The sequence below is a fragment of the Rhinolophus ferrumequinum genome, chromosome 5 (assembly GCF_004115265.2).
Source record: "Rhinolophus ferrumequinum isolate MPI-CBG mRhiFer1 chromosome 5, mRhiFer1_v1.p, whole genome shotgun sequence".
Classification (NCBI taxonomy): domain Eukaryota; kingdom Metazoa; phylum Chordata; class Mammalia; order Chiroptera; family Rhinolophidae; genus Rhinolophus; species Rhinolophus ferrumequinum.
In genome coordinates, this window is record NC_046288.1 from 78,387,858 (window position 1) to 78,401,925 (window position 14,068).

The window sequence follows — 14,068 nt, forward strand, 5'->3', positions numbered from 1 at the left end:
CTGATGATGAAACGCAGTGTAAATCAGCTCTACTCAAAGTGGGTCCTGAGGGTCACCTGGAGAGCTCTAGAAATGCTAATTTTCACACTCCAACCCAGAAGCACTGAAGCAGAGCCTCTGAGGGGCAGGCCCAGAAATGTGTATTTTAACATGCTTTCCAGATGAGTCCAAAATACAACAGAGTAAGGTTGACCAAGCAGCATTTCAAATCACCATAAAGGAAAAGGTCTTGATTCATTTAGAACATAGCGTTAGCCCAAGAAATGTGGCTAAGCCCCATCGCAAACCACAGATTGTTGGCAAAAAAAAAGTCTGTGCCTATGCAACCTCTGCAGGAGGAAAGGGAGAAGGTGGAGCCAGTCCTGAGAGTGTTCCTGGCAGAGTTTTACAGTGCTAACCACCACTCCGAAGCCCTCTGTCCATCGGAAATGCCCGTCCCCACTCCTGTCTTCCCCACGTAGGGATTCTTGCATGCCCTCATGCCTTTCCTGAACTGCTGCTACCACCCCCTAGGTCAGATCAGTGATTCCCACCACTCTTCTGTTCTCTTCTCAATGAGCAGTTACTTCATTGCCCGCTCCCAACAAGATCTCAAACACTTGTGCACAAAGCCCATGTCTTAAGTTCCTTTGATTCCTCACCATGCTTTAGAGCAGGGGTGTCCAAACTGCGGCCCGCGGGCCAACTGTGGCCCGCAATCCATTTTTAATTGGCCCGCAGCAAATTCCAAAAATATATTTAGTTTACTTAAATAAACCAGGTGAGGCAATATGTACTTCACCTCGAGTGAGTGGCCCGGCTGTTTGTGTATTTTACCCCATATGGCCCTTGGTGAAAAATGTTGAAAAAGTTTGGACACTCCTGCGTTAGAGGCAGAATGGGCTGTTACCGGTCTCGGAAAGCCTCAGTTCATACGTGGCTCTACCTTGAGAAGCTTCACAAGCTCCCTTAGCCTCATCCTCACCCCTGTTAAATGGGGAGGGGAGTGCATCCACCTCACTGAGGGGTGAGGTGGTCAGCATGATGCCTGGTACTGAGTAAGCTCCAGGTGGAGCCAATGTCACCCGCCCAAAGCAGGCTTTCAAGAAACGGCAGATCAAGTTTCTTTGTGAGGCAGTGAACTCCTTGTCACTGGGGAGTCAAGAAAAGGCGTGTCATGAAGAGGAGTCTCCATTCAGTTCATGAAAGGAAAGGGAAAATCAGGTAGGAAGCATCAGGACCTGTTTTCCATCTACAACAAGTCAAGCAGTCGTTCGCCGTTATCAGAAGTGTCTGGACGCTGATGGGAACCACTTTGAGCCCCTCTTGTAATTGCAAAAGTCAAACGTGACTCGTATTCATTCATCTTTTGTTATCGGTATATATTGAGTATTACAATTTTAATATAGTTTTCCTTTCTTAAAATGTGTATATATTTTTTTGGCACCCTCTGTACTTGTCATTCTCAACTCCCAGCTAGTTTGCTAGCCAGAGCCCAAGAACAGGTGATGAAAGGCTTGCCCTCTCCTTAGGAGTATTATCTAAGGCAGGGACAATGGCTTCCAATTTAGCCCAGATTGCGAAAGGCCCAGGAGAGCAGTTTCCAGGCTCTCGGCCTCACGTGGAGAGGTGCAGGCTCTGTTCTTCATTGACCATCAGCTGTAACCAGTGGCTATTAGCAACTATTGTTTTGTATATAACTGCCGTGGCTACGTCAGCAAGCGTGGAGTGCAGGTCTTGTGGATCTTACTTCCTGTGTCTTGCCTGACCACCAGTGAGACGGGTACAGGAAGACCCGTTGTTGGGGTACTGGCAGATGTTTGCATCTTGTGTCTTGACCGGCCACCATAGTGATATGAACCCCCTATCCATGGCTCCATTGTCATTCCTTTTTGGCCTCAACATCTCCTGCATTCACTTGCTGGGAGCTGAGACCCTGCATTACAGCCCATTAGCTGATGGGTTCCAACTGCAGTAGGTCTTCCAGAGCTACTGGGTCAAGATGGCTGTGCCACCCAGTGGACTTCATGAGCTTTCAGTAAACCAGGCCCAGGCATCCTCAGGGCTTCCTGGGAGCCATGTCCAGGTAGAAGACTGTCCCTGGGAGTCATCAAGAGAGATACAATGGGTCTCTAAGGATGTGGCTTCAACCTTCCTGTGTGAAGAGGACTCATCTTTAGGACCAGTCTTGCCATTCTGGAATACTCCATTTCCATTTTTTTATGAGAAATCTGTTTCCTTTTCCAAGTCTGTCTTTAGTGTTTTAGCATAGAGGGGATCAATGCAGGACGGGGATACCTGAACAGAGTGATAGCTGGCAATTCTCTCTAAGGCACTCAGTCTCCACGAGTGCCCAGAGCAGGCCACCAGTTTTTCCAAGTAGATTATAGCAGGGAGCCATGCTGGCAAGAAGCCCGTACCCCATGAGGTGACACTGGACAGAGGCTGCCTCCTTTTGCCAGAGGCTCCACTCAACATAGTTCACAATATCAGAGACCAGATTTCCCCCAAATCTGTGGCGTTTACAGGGCCCCAGGGTAGGTAGCTTGTGGAACTCCCTCTAGCACACCTGCTACCCAGGTCCTCAGGCAAATGTGGCAGATTTTCTGGTCAATTTGTACATGGGGCTCAATGAAATACCTGGATGAAGCACATATTGTCGCCTGTCCCCAAACAGCCCAACTAAGTCTGGGCTTTCCTTTTGGTCATGGGGTCTGTAGGGTAAATAACTTTTCCTTCACTGTCTCAGGATTCAATTTTTGAGCCTCAGTCCACAGTGCTCCCAAGTATTGAATTGGATGGCTGATCCCTGATCTGCTCAGGACTAATGAGCCTCCACCCCCATGCTTTCACTTTTATACGAGGTCTGACAATTAAGTTCGTGAACTTGTTGCAACGATGTTGCTGACCTTTTTTGATATCAGAGGGATTATTCATTATGAATTTGTACCAACTGGACAAACAGTTAACCAAGTTTACTATTTGGAAATGCTGAAAAGGCTGCATGAAAAAGTTAGACGATCTGAACTTTTTGCCAACAATTCATGGCTCTTGCATCACAATTATGCACCAGCTCACAGAGCACTGTCTGTGAGGGAGTTTTTAGCCAGTGAACAAATAAATGTATTGGAATACCCTCCCTACTCACCTGATATGGCCCCCAATGACTTCTTTCTTTACCTGAAGATAAAGGAAATATTGAAAGGAAGACATTTTGATGACATTCAGGACATCAAGTGTAATATGACAACAGCTCTGATGGCCATTCCAGAAAAAAGAGTTCCAAACTTGCTTTGAAGGGTGGACTAGGCGCTGGCATCAGTACATAGCTTCCCAAGGGGAGTACTTCAAAGGTGACCGTAGTGATATTCAGCAATGAGGTATGTAGCACTTTCTAGGAAGAGTTCGAGAACTTAATCTTCAGACCTCGTATGAGTCAGAATCTGCTCCTAAGCTGTTGCCACCTGCTCTTCACTGGAGCCTATCAGCAGATGTCATCATTATAGTCACCACCTGGAAAGGTAGGCTGTCCCATTACTTTGCCATCCACTACAGACAAATAGTATGAGAATTCAAGTGCCCCTGTGGAAAGACAGGAAATGTGTTTTGGAGGGCCAGGATCTTCCGGGCAAACTGATCTTTGATACTTGATGCCAAAGAGATTGAGAAAAAGGCATAGTCATGTCCAGGACAGATTCCTGCCAGAATATAATCACTTTAGCTGCAGTCACAAACCCTGACAAGGCTGGGGCTATAGAGGCAACTGAACTTTGTTGGTGAGAATTCACTGTGGAAACATTTTGGACTTCAGATAAGGCAGAAATAAGTTTCCAGCGTGTTCAGTTCATAAGCTGGGGCTTTATTGTTATTGCAACTGGCATTACACAGCTAATACCTTCTGCTACTTGTAGGCTCTAGGGCCTCATCAGGGACACACGCCCTGTCTGAGCTTCATTTCAGCACTCAGTTAATATTTGTCAAATTAATTGAATTGAGATCTGAGTTCTCCTCCAGATCTTGTTGCAAACGGGAACTATAACCCATCGAGGAAATTTTCGCTCACCACACAATATTGTGGAGAGATTCGTGGATTGCTTGAAGCTAAGAAATTCTTGGGGATAAGCTAACTGGACGGAGCAAGGAGAGGAGGAGGAGAAGCGGCGTGGGAGCGCCCGGCCGGCAGCGGCGGGAGAGCCCAGCCCCCAGCGGAGCCTCAGCTGGCGGGGGCGAAAACCGAAAACCACGGAGCCGGGCAGGCGCGGGATCCCAGGCGGAGCGGAGAGCGCAGAGACCGGGGGTAGGCCCTTTCCCTGCTCCCACGGCTGATTTCTCCCGCCGGGAAGGCGGCGCGCCCTGCGGCGGACGGGGGGCGCAGTCTCCATACCTGGGCCCCTCCCCCCGCCCTGCCCTCCCAATCCTACCCCGCCCTTCCAGAGACTGGGACTGGATACCGCGGTGCAGCCCCGCTGTGCCGGGCGCACAGAGCGCAGAGACCGGGAGGCGGGCGCTTTCCCTGCGTCCCGCGGCTGATTTCTCCCGCCGGGAAGGCGGTGCGCCCTGCGGCGGACGGAGGGCGCAGTCTCCATACCTGGGCCCCTCCCCCCGCCCTGCCCTCCCAATCCTACCCCGCCCTTCCAGAGACTGGGACTGGAAACCGCGGTGCAGCCCCGCTGTGCCGGGCGCGCAGAGCGCAGAGACCGGGAGGCGGGCGCTTTCCCTGCGTCCGGCGGCTGATTTCTCCCGCCGGGAAGGCGGCGCGCCCTGCGGCGGGGGGCGCAGTCTCCATACCTGGGCCCCTCCCCCCGCCCTGCCCTCCCAATCCTACCCCGCCCTTCCAGAGACAGGGACTGGAAACCGTGGTGCAGCCCTGCTGTGCCGGGCGCGCAGAGCGCAGAGACCGGGAGGCGGGCGCTTTCCCTGCGTCCCCCGGCTGATTTCTCCAGCCGGGAAGGCGGCGCGCCCTGCGGCGGATGGGGGGCGCAGTCTCCATACCTGGGCCCCTCCCCCCCGCCCTGCCCTCCCAATCTTACCCCGCCCTTCCAGAGACTTAAACCGGCCCCTGAACTGAGAAGTGGTATCTAACGCTCACGCTTTGGGAAGCCTGACGGGCAGCCCTGACCCAGGCAGACTGGGCAGTGTGCGTGATTTTGGCTGCGCTAGGAGAGAAGAGACGCCTCCACCCCCAGCCACCACCTTTTCTGGCCTGCGGGAAGAGGGCGACGCACGGCTGGGCTGGGAGAGTGAAGACCCCTCCATCTCCAGCCCCCACCCTTCCTGGCTTGCCTAGGGTGGGGTGGGTGCAGCGGCCGAGACACACCCGGAGATCAGCAGTGAGGCAGGCGCAGCTCTGGGCTTTCAGCAGATCAGAAATCTTCTGCCCGCACTCACACACACACACTGAAGAGGTGCCTTAAGACTCAAGAGTTTTGGTCACATATCTGGTGGTGCCACTCTCAGTGTGCATTTGTGCAGGCAAGGGCAGAAACTGCACTGATATTGTAAAAACTATCATCCAGACCCCTCAGGCCCACGCTTTTAAGTCTGCAGTCCCAAAGTCTCTCTGGGCACCAGGTGACCGGCTCTGCCTGCGCAATAAGCAGGGGGCTCCTTGGTACAGCAGAGAACAACCTGGACATTGCTTGGTGGGCTTAGGCCGAGACTGTCGCTGCTTTTTGTATTGCTTTGTTTTGTCTTGTTTTGCTTTGTCTTTATATCTTTGATATCTTTGCCTCTGTCGAGTGGGGTTATCAGGTGGTTTTTGCATGTGAACGTATTTGATATTTTTCTTTGTTGTTGTTGTTGTTGTTGTGCTTGGTGATTTGCTTTGTTCTGAAACTGCCCTGCCAGGGCCCAGCTTGTGAGGCACGGTCAGCAGATCAGAAATCTCCCGCCCGCACCCATACACACACACTGAAGGAGTGCCGTAGGACTCACGAGCTCTGGACAAAGGACTGGTGGTGCTCCTCTCGGTGTGCATACGTGCGGACAAGGGCAGAAGCTGCACTGACTTTGTGGAGACTATCATCCAGACCCCTCAGGCCCACGCTTTTAAGTCTGCAGTCCCAAAGTCTCTCTGAGCACCAGGTGACCGGCTCTGCCTGCGCAATAAGCAGGGGGCTCTTTGGTACAGCAGAGGACAACCTGGTCATTGCTTGATGGGCTCAGGCCGAGACGGTCGCTGCTTTTTGGTTTGCTTTGTTTTGCTTTGCTTGGTTTTGTTTTGCTTTATCTTGTATCTTTGATATCTTTGCCTGTGTTGAGCGGGGGTTATCGGCTGTTTTTTTTTTTTTTTTTTTTTTTTTCTTTTCTTCTTCTTTGCTGTTGTCGTTGCTGCTGTGCTTGGTGATTTGCCTTGTTCTGGGACTTCCCTGCCGGGGCCCAGCTTGGGTGGCACGGGACTCGGCATATCTGGGGGCCAACTCCAGACCAAATCGGAGTGCAGCCGGGGTTGACCTACAGGTCACATACCTAGAGGGGGTTCTCGGCAGGCTCTGGAGCCCATAGAGGCCAAATCACATTGGGGTGGTCAACCCTCACGCAGCAGAGTGCCCTGCGGGGGGCAGAGCCAAGTCTCACGGCAGGTCAGCCCAGGAGTTGACCCCACCTGCTCATTAGCGGGAAGCAATTAAAGATCTTCTTGAACGGGACAGTGTACACAACACAAGACTCACCTTTGGAGCACACGCAGAGGAGGACGACGTGGTGCGAGTCAAATATAAAGGACACATACTACACAAGATAACCTAGCAAGAACTAAGAACTCTAGGGGATCTACCTAATATATCAAAATAAACACAGTCAGCCAGAATGGGGAAACAAAGATACACGTCCCAAATAAAAGAACAGAAGAAGCTTCCACAACTGGAACCAAATGAAGCAGACGTAACCAACCTCTCAGAGACTGAGTTCAGAACACTGGTGATAAGAATGTTTAAGGAGCTTAGAGAAGACATAAAGAAGGATGTAGAAATCATAACAAACGAGCTTAGAGAAAACATAAAGAAGGATGTAGAAATCATAACGAAAAACCAGTTGGAACTAAAGAACACAATTACCGAAATTAAGAACTCACTTGAAGGAATTACCAGCAGGCTAGATGAAGCAGAGGATCGAATCAGCGACTTAGAAGACAAGGTAGCAGAGATCACCCAAACGGAACAACAAAAAGAAAAAAGAATAAAAAACAATGAAGATGGCCTAAGAGACCTCTGGGATAACATCAAGCGCAACAACATGCGCATCATAGGAATACCAGAAGGTGAAGAGAGCAAGCAAGGGATTGAGAACATATTTGAAGTAATAATGTCTGAAAACTTCCCCAACCTGATGAAGGAAACCAACATACAAGTCCAGGAAGTGCAGAGAGTTCCAACCAGGATTAACCCAAACAGGTCCACACCAAGACACATTATAGTTAAAATGGCAAAGCTTAAAGACAAAGAGAGAATCCTAAAAGCAGCAAGAGAAAGACGGAGGGTTACATACAAGGGAACTCCCATAAGACTATCAAATGATTTTTCTACAGAAACATTGAAGGCCAGGAGGGAGTGGCAGGAGATACTTAAAGTGATGGAAAACAAAGGCCTACAACCTAGATTGCTTTATCCAGCAAGGCTATCATTTAAAGTTGATGGAGAGATAAAGAGCTTTCCAGAAAAAAATAAGCTAAAGGAATTTATTACCACCAAGCCAGCATTGCAAGAAATACTAAAAGGTCTTCTGTAAATAGGAGAAAGATCAAAACAACCTAACTACAAATTTAAAAATGGCAATATCTATGTACCTATCAATAATCACTTTAAATGTAAATGGATTAAATGCTCCAATCAAAAGACATAGGGTGGCTGACTGGATAAGACAGCAAGACCCTTGTATATGCTGTATACAAGAGACTCACCTCAGAACAAAAGACACACACAGGCTGAAAGTGAAGGGTTGGAGTAAGATATTTCATGCAAATGGAAACGAGAAAAAAGCTGGAGTTGCAATACTTATTTCTGACAAAATAGACTTTAAAATGAAGAACATACTAAAAGATAAAGATGGGCACTATATAATAATAAAGGGATCGATCCGACAAGAGGACATAACCCTAGTAAACATCTATGCACCCAACATAGGAGCACCTAAATATATAAAACAGGTACTGACTGACATAAAGGCAGAGATCAACAGTAACACTATTATAGTCGGGGACTTCAACACACCTCTGACCACAAGGGACAGGTCTTCCAGACAGAAAATCAATATGGAAACAACAGCCTTAAATGATACATTGGACCACTTGGATTTAATCGATATTTTCAGAACATTTCACCCCAATGCTGCAAAATACACCTTCTTCTCAAGCGCACATGGAACATTTTCCAAGATAGATCATATGTTAGGCCACAAATCAAGTCTTGATAAATTTAAGAAAATTGAAATCATACCAATTGTCTTCTCTGATCACAATGCTATGAAATTAGAAATGAACTACAGGAAAAAAACGGGAAGACACACCAATTCATGGAGGCTGAATAACTTATTACTAAATAATGAATGGGTCAAGCAGGAGATCAAGGAAGAAATCAAAAGATATTTCGAGATAAATGAAAATGAAAACACGACGACCCAAAATCTTTGGGATGCCGCGAAAGCAGTCCTAAGAGGGAAATTCATAGCTTTGCAGGCCTACCTAAAGAAACAAGAAACATCACTAATCAACAGTTTATCTTCACATTTAAGGGATCTGGAAAAAGAACAGCAAAATAAGCCCAAAGGGAACACAAGGAAGGAGATAATAAAGATCAGAGCAGAATTAAATGAAATAGAAACCAGAAAAACAATACAAAAGATCAATGAATCCAAGAGTTGGTTCTTAGAGAAGATAAACAAAATCGACAAACCATTAGCCAGACTCATTAAAAAAAAGAGAGAGAGGACCCAAATTAATAAAATCAGAAACGAAAGAGGAGAAGTGACAACGGACACTGCAGAAATACAAAGAGTTTTAAGAAGTTACTATGAGCAACTATATGCCAACAAATTTGACAATTTGGAAGAAATGGACAATTTTCTAGAGGCGTACAACCTTCCAAGGCTAACTCAAGAAGAAACAGAAAACCTGAATAGACTGATTACCACCACGGAAATTGAATCAGTAATCAACAGTCTCCCAACAAACAAAAGCCCTGGACCAGATGGCTTTACAGGTGAATTTTACAAAGCGTTCAAAAAAGAATTATCACCAATTCTCCTCAAGCTCTTCCAAAAAATCCAGAAGGAGGGAAGACTCCCAAACACTTTTTACGAAGCCACTATCACCCTGATCCCAAAATTAGACAAAGACACCACAAAAAAAGAAAACTACAGGCCAATATCTTTAATGAACATAGATGCAAAAATCCTCAACAAAATATTAGCAAACAGAATTCAGCAATACATTAAAAAGATCATTCACCACGATCAAGTGGGATTCATTCCTGGTATGCAGGGGTGGTTCAACATCCGCAAATCTATTAATGTGATACACCACATTAACAAAATGAAAAATAAAAATCACATGATCATATCAATAGATGCAGAAAAAGCATTTGATAAAATTCAACAGCCATTTATGATAAAAACCCTTAAGAAAGTGGGAATAGAGGGATCTTATCTCAACATAATAAAGGCCATATATGACAAACCCACAGCTAACATCATACTCAATGGGGAAAAGCTAAAACCATTCCCCCTAAGATCAGGAACAAGGCAAGGATGCCCATTATCTCCGCTTCTATTCAACATAGTTCTGGAAGTTCTTGCCACAGCAATCAGACAAGAAAAAGAAATAAAAGGCATCCAGATTGGTAAGGAGGAAGTAAAGTTATCATTGTATGCAGATGATATGATACTATATATAGAGAACCCTAAAGACTCCACCAAGAAGCTATTAGAGCTGATAGATGAATTTAGTAAAGTGGCAGGATACAAAATTAATATTCAGAAATCAGTTGCATTTGTATATACCAATAATAAAACATCAGAAGGAGAAATTAAAAAAACAATCCCATTTACAATCGCTCCAAAGACTATAAAATACCTGGGAATAAATTTAACCAAAGAAGTAAAAGATCTATACTCAGAAAATTATAAGACACTGATGAAAGGAATGAAGGAAGATATAAATAGATGGAAACACATATCATGTTCATGGATAGGAAGAATTAATATAATTAAAATGTCCATACTGCCTAAGGCAATATACATATTCAATGCAATTCCTATCAAACTGCCAACGTCGTTTTTCACAGAAATAGAACATATAATCCTAAAATTTATATGGGACCATAAAAGACCCCGAATAGCAAAGGCAATCTTGAGAAATAAGAACAAAGTGGGAGGTATAACAATACCTGACTTCAAATTATACTACAAGGCTACAGTAATCAAAACAGCATGGTACTGGCATAAAAACAGACACATAGATCAATGGAACAGAATAGAGAGTCCAGAAATAAATCCACGCCTATATGGCCATTTAATCTACGACAATGGAAGCAAGAATGTACGATGGAGTAATGACAGTCTATTCAATAAATGGTGCTGGGAAACCTGGACAGACACATGCAAAAAAATGAAGTTGGACCACCTCCTTACACCATATACAAAAATAAATTCAAAATGGCTTAAAGACTTAAATGTAAGGTCTGAAACCATAAAATACCTAGAAGAAAATATAGGAAGAAACTTCTCAGACATTACCCGGAGTAAGATTTTTACTGATATACACCCTCGCGCGAGGGAACTAAGAGAAAGAATAAACATGTGGGATTATATCAAACTAAAAAGTTTTTTCACAGCAAAGGAAACCATCAATAAAACAAGAAGGGATCCTACTGAATGGGAAAAGATATTTGCCAGTGATATATCCGATAAGGGATTAATATCACAAATCTATGGAAAACTTACTCAACCCAACTCCAAAAAAACAAACGATCCAATTAAAAAATGGGCAGAGGACTTGAAGAGACATTTTTCTGAAAAGGACATTCAGATGGCAAACAGACATATGAAGAAATGCTCAACCTCACTAACCATCAGAGAAATGCAAATAAAAACCACAATGAGATACCACCTCACCCCAGTCAGAATGGTTATCATCAATAAATCAACAAACAACAAGTGCTGGCGCGGATGTGGAGAAAAGGGAACGCTTGTGCACTGTTGGTGGGATTGCAGACTGGTGCAGCCGCTATGGAAAACAGTATGGAGGTATCTCAAAATTCTGAAAATGGAACTACCTTATGATCCAGTAATTCCACTCCTAGGTATCTATCCGGAGAAATCCAGAACTTCAATTCAAAAATCTCTATGCACTCCTATGTTTATTGCAGCACTATACACAATAGCTAAGACATGGAAACAACCAAAATGCCCATCGGTAGATGATTGGATTAAGAAACTGTGGTACATTTATACAATGGAGTATTATGCAGCCATAAGGAAGAAAGAAATCTTACCATTTGCAACAACATGGATGGATCTAGAGAACATTATGTTAAGTGAAATAAGTCAGACAGAGAAAGATAAGTTCCATATGATCTCACTTATTTGCGGATTCTAAAGAAAAGAATAAGTGAATGAACTAATCAGAAACTGGGAGACAATGAGGAAAAACTGAGGGTTGCTAGATGGGCGGGGGGAGTGGGGGGTGGAGGGGAGGGTGAGGGGATTGGAGGGCAGTCGGTGACCACAGGATGGCCACGGGGTTTGAAAATTAATCTGGGGAACGTAATTTGGTGGTTACCAGAGCGTAAGGGGGTTGGGGGGTGGGGGATGAGGGTGAGGGGGATCAAATGTACGGTGATGGAAGGGGAGCTGTCTCTGGGTGGTGAACACACAGTGTGATTTATGGATGATGTGATTCAGAATTGCACAACTGAAATCTATGTAATTCTACTAACAATTGTCACCCCAATAAATTAAAAAAAAAAAAAAAAAAAAAAATTAATTGAATTGATAAATTTAAACTGACGACATTGAACTATATCATCTCTAATACATATTTCTTCTCTCACATTCAATGACCAAAGGTTATATGAATGTTGGACCAATTTGGGCACGACCAATTATTGACCTTTTCAACAACCATCCCATTGTCTGCAGGAGGGATTTAAGAAATACCTGAGCGATGCATAAATTATGGTTGGAGTCAAACCGCTTTGAATAAAGTGGTTAAGAAAATGTCAGCATGAAAAACCCCTTGCTGTGTGTCTAGTTGCAAATCCATCCAGATATCTGAGCTCCAGAATGACTGCAGTTTATAATCAGCACAAACAAACCCTTCAAAGGAACTTTTTCTGCCTGTGGAGCTCAAGTTAATGGCATCCTAGAGGCGGCTGGGAGGCCTGCAGCTGTTCCTTTAACAACCTTTAGGTTCTCTGAAGTCATTATATATGCATCGACATTTAGTAATTAGAGGTGGAAAAAACTTCAGACCTATTGCAGGTAGTGACCAGTTTATGAGAAGACATATTCCGAATCCTCCTCGAGCCTTTGAATTATTCATTCTACATCCCATACCTCCCAGGGAGCATCTGTTCCCTTTCTTCCTGGCCTGACTTTCTCGGGCCCCCTCTACTTCTAGAAGCTAACCCAGGCCAGGCAGTGAGCGGAAGTCTTACCACAGTTTTTCTTCCTGGATTCTTCCTAGAATCCTGGACTCAGTTGCTATCAGGCTTAGTTTTGAGTTGCGGTGTCTGTTTCATTGTTTCCTATCAGAGCAGACAGAATGCTGTCCTGGAATAGGAGATCTGGGTGCAACTAAAATAATGAGTTCTTAGGGATTCATTAACGAGTTCTTAAGTGACTTAGGGAAGTCAATTACGTCGGTTTTCTCATCTTTATTTCAGGCATAAATGACAGTCACTCATTGTTTAAAAGGTCTAATGTAATAAAATACAGTGAAGTCTTTAACAATGAAATTGTGTTATGCGGATATGCAGTATGATTACCAACCAAATAGAAAAGAAACAAATATTCTCAGGGGAAGGAAAAAAATTCTTGATAACCTGATCAGGTCGTCCAGGATAAGACCACCACACGGTGGCGATATGGAGTCACCAATGCTCCAGAAAACTGGAATACTTGGCTCCGGAGGACAGGGCTACACTGGCCTGAGCATATAACCCTTAACCGTGAAAATCTGCCATAAAAGTTGGTTAGTGCAAGTTTAAGTCTAAGACAAATGAAATCTTTGAATTCATTCAGAGGGTTGTTTTAAAGAGAAACTAAGAAAAGGTGACTGACCCTTTTTTTGCTTTTAGTTAATTTGAAGTTGAAAGAGGAGGGGGACTTGTTACTAAACCAAACCTGTTGAAGGAGGCCCCCTGGTGGATAGGAGGGGTCCCAGAGGCATGGGGCTAATTGGCAGGAAAGGCTTCCTGGAGGGAGTGGGAAGCTGGGAGTGGTTTCCCTCCGAGTGCTTGGATGGTGCTGAGATGGACCATCTCACCTGTCATCACCATTAGAGCACCAGCAGGGGCCACCACGGAGCTGGGCCGTGAGCCCCAGGTAGGCTCCCTATTTGTAACCTTGTCTTATGCTGGTGGACAAATGAGTCCTGGAGAATGAAGTCTTCTTTCAACAGTCCATTGGAGGCCGATGTTGACTGTCGGTCCCCTGGGCATTGACACCTTCTGGAGACACCCATTTGATTTTGGGATCAGGTCCATCAATCCTGATTGGTAGCTAGGTAGGGTGCCCTCCCTATGGAAAGCCGTGACTGCCCAAATGTTAACGTTGCTTGAAGGGCAAATCTCTTTGCTGTTGCTTGCTTTGCTGATGTCATGATTCATCTCCAGGCCAGGTGTGACATAGGGATCACATCCTTAAAGACTAATGATCCAATGCTTAAGGAAAAAGGGAAAGAGGAAAGAACATTTGGCTCCTACCCTCCTGAAACACTTGAGCTTATGATCTCTGTCCAATGTGCGTGGTCCCTCCTGAGTGTCCATGCTTATCAACATGCTGAGAGCCTCCTCTTAAAAATAAGCTGTTGGAATTACGAATAGAATTACCATATGACCCAGCAATCCCTCTCTTGGGGATCTACCCAAAAAAT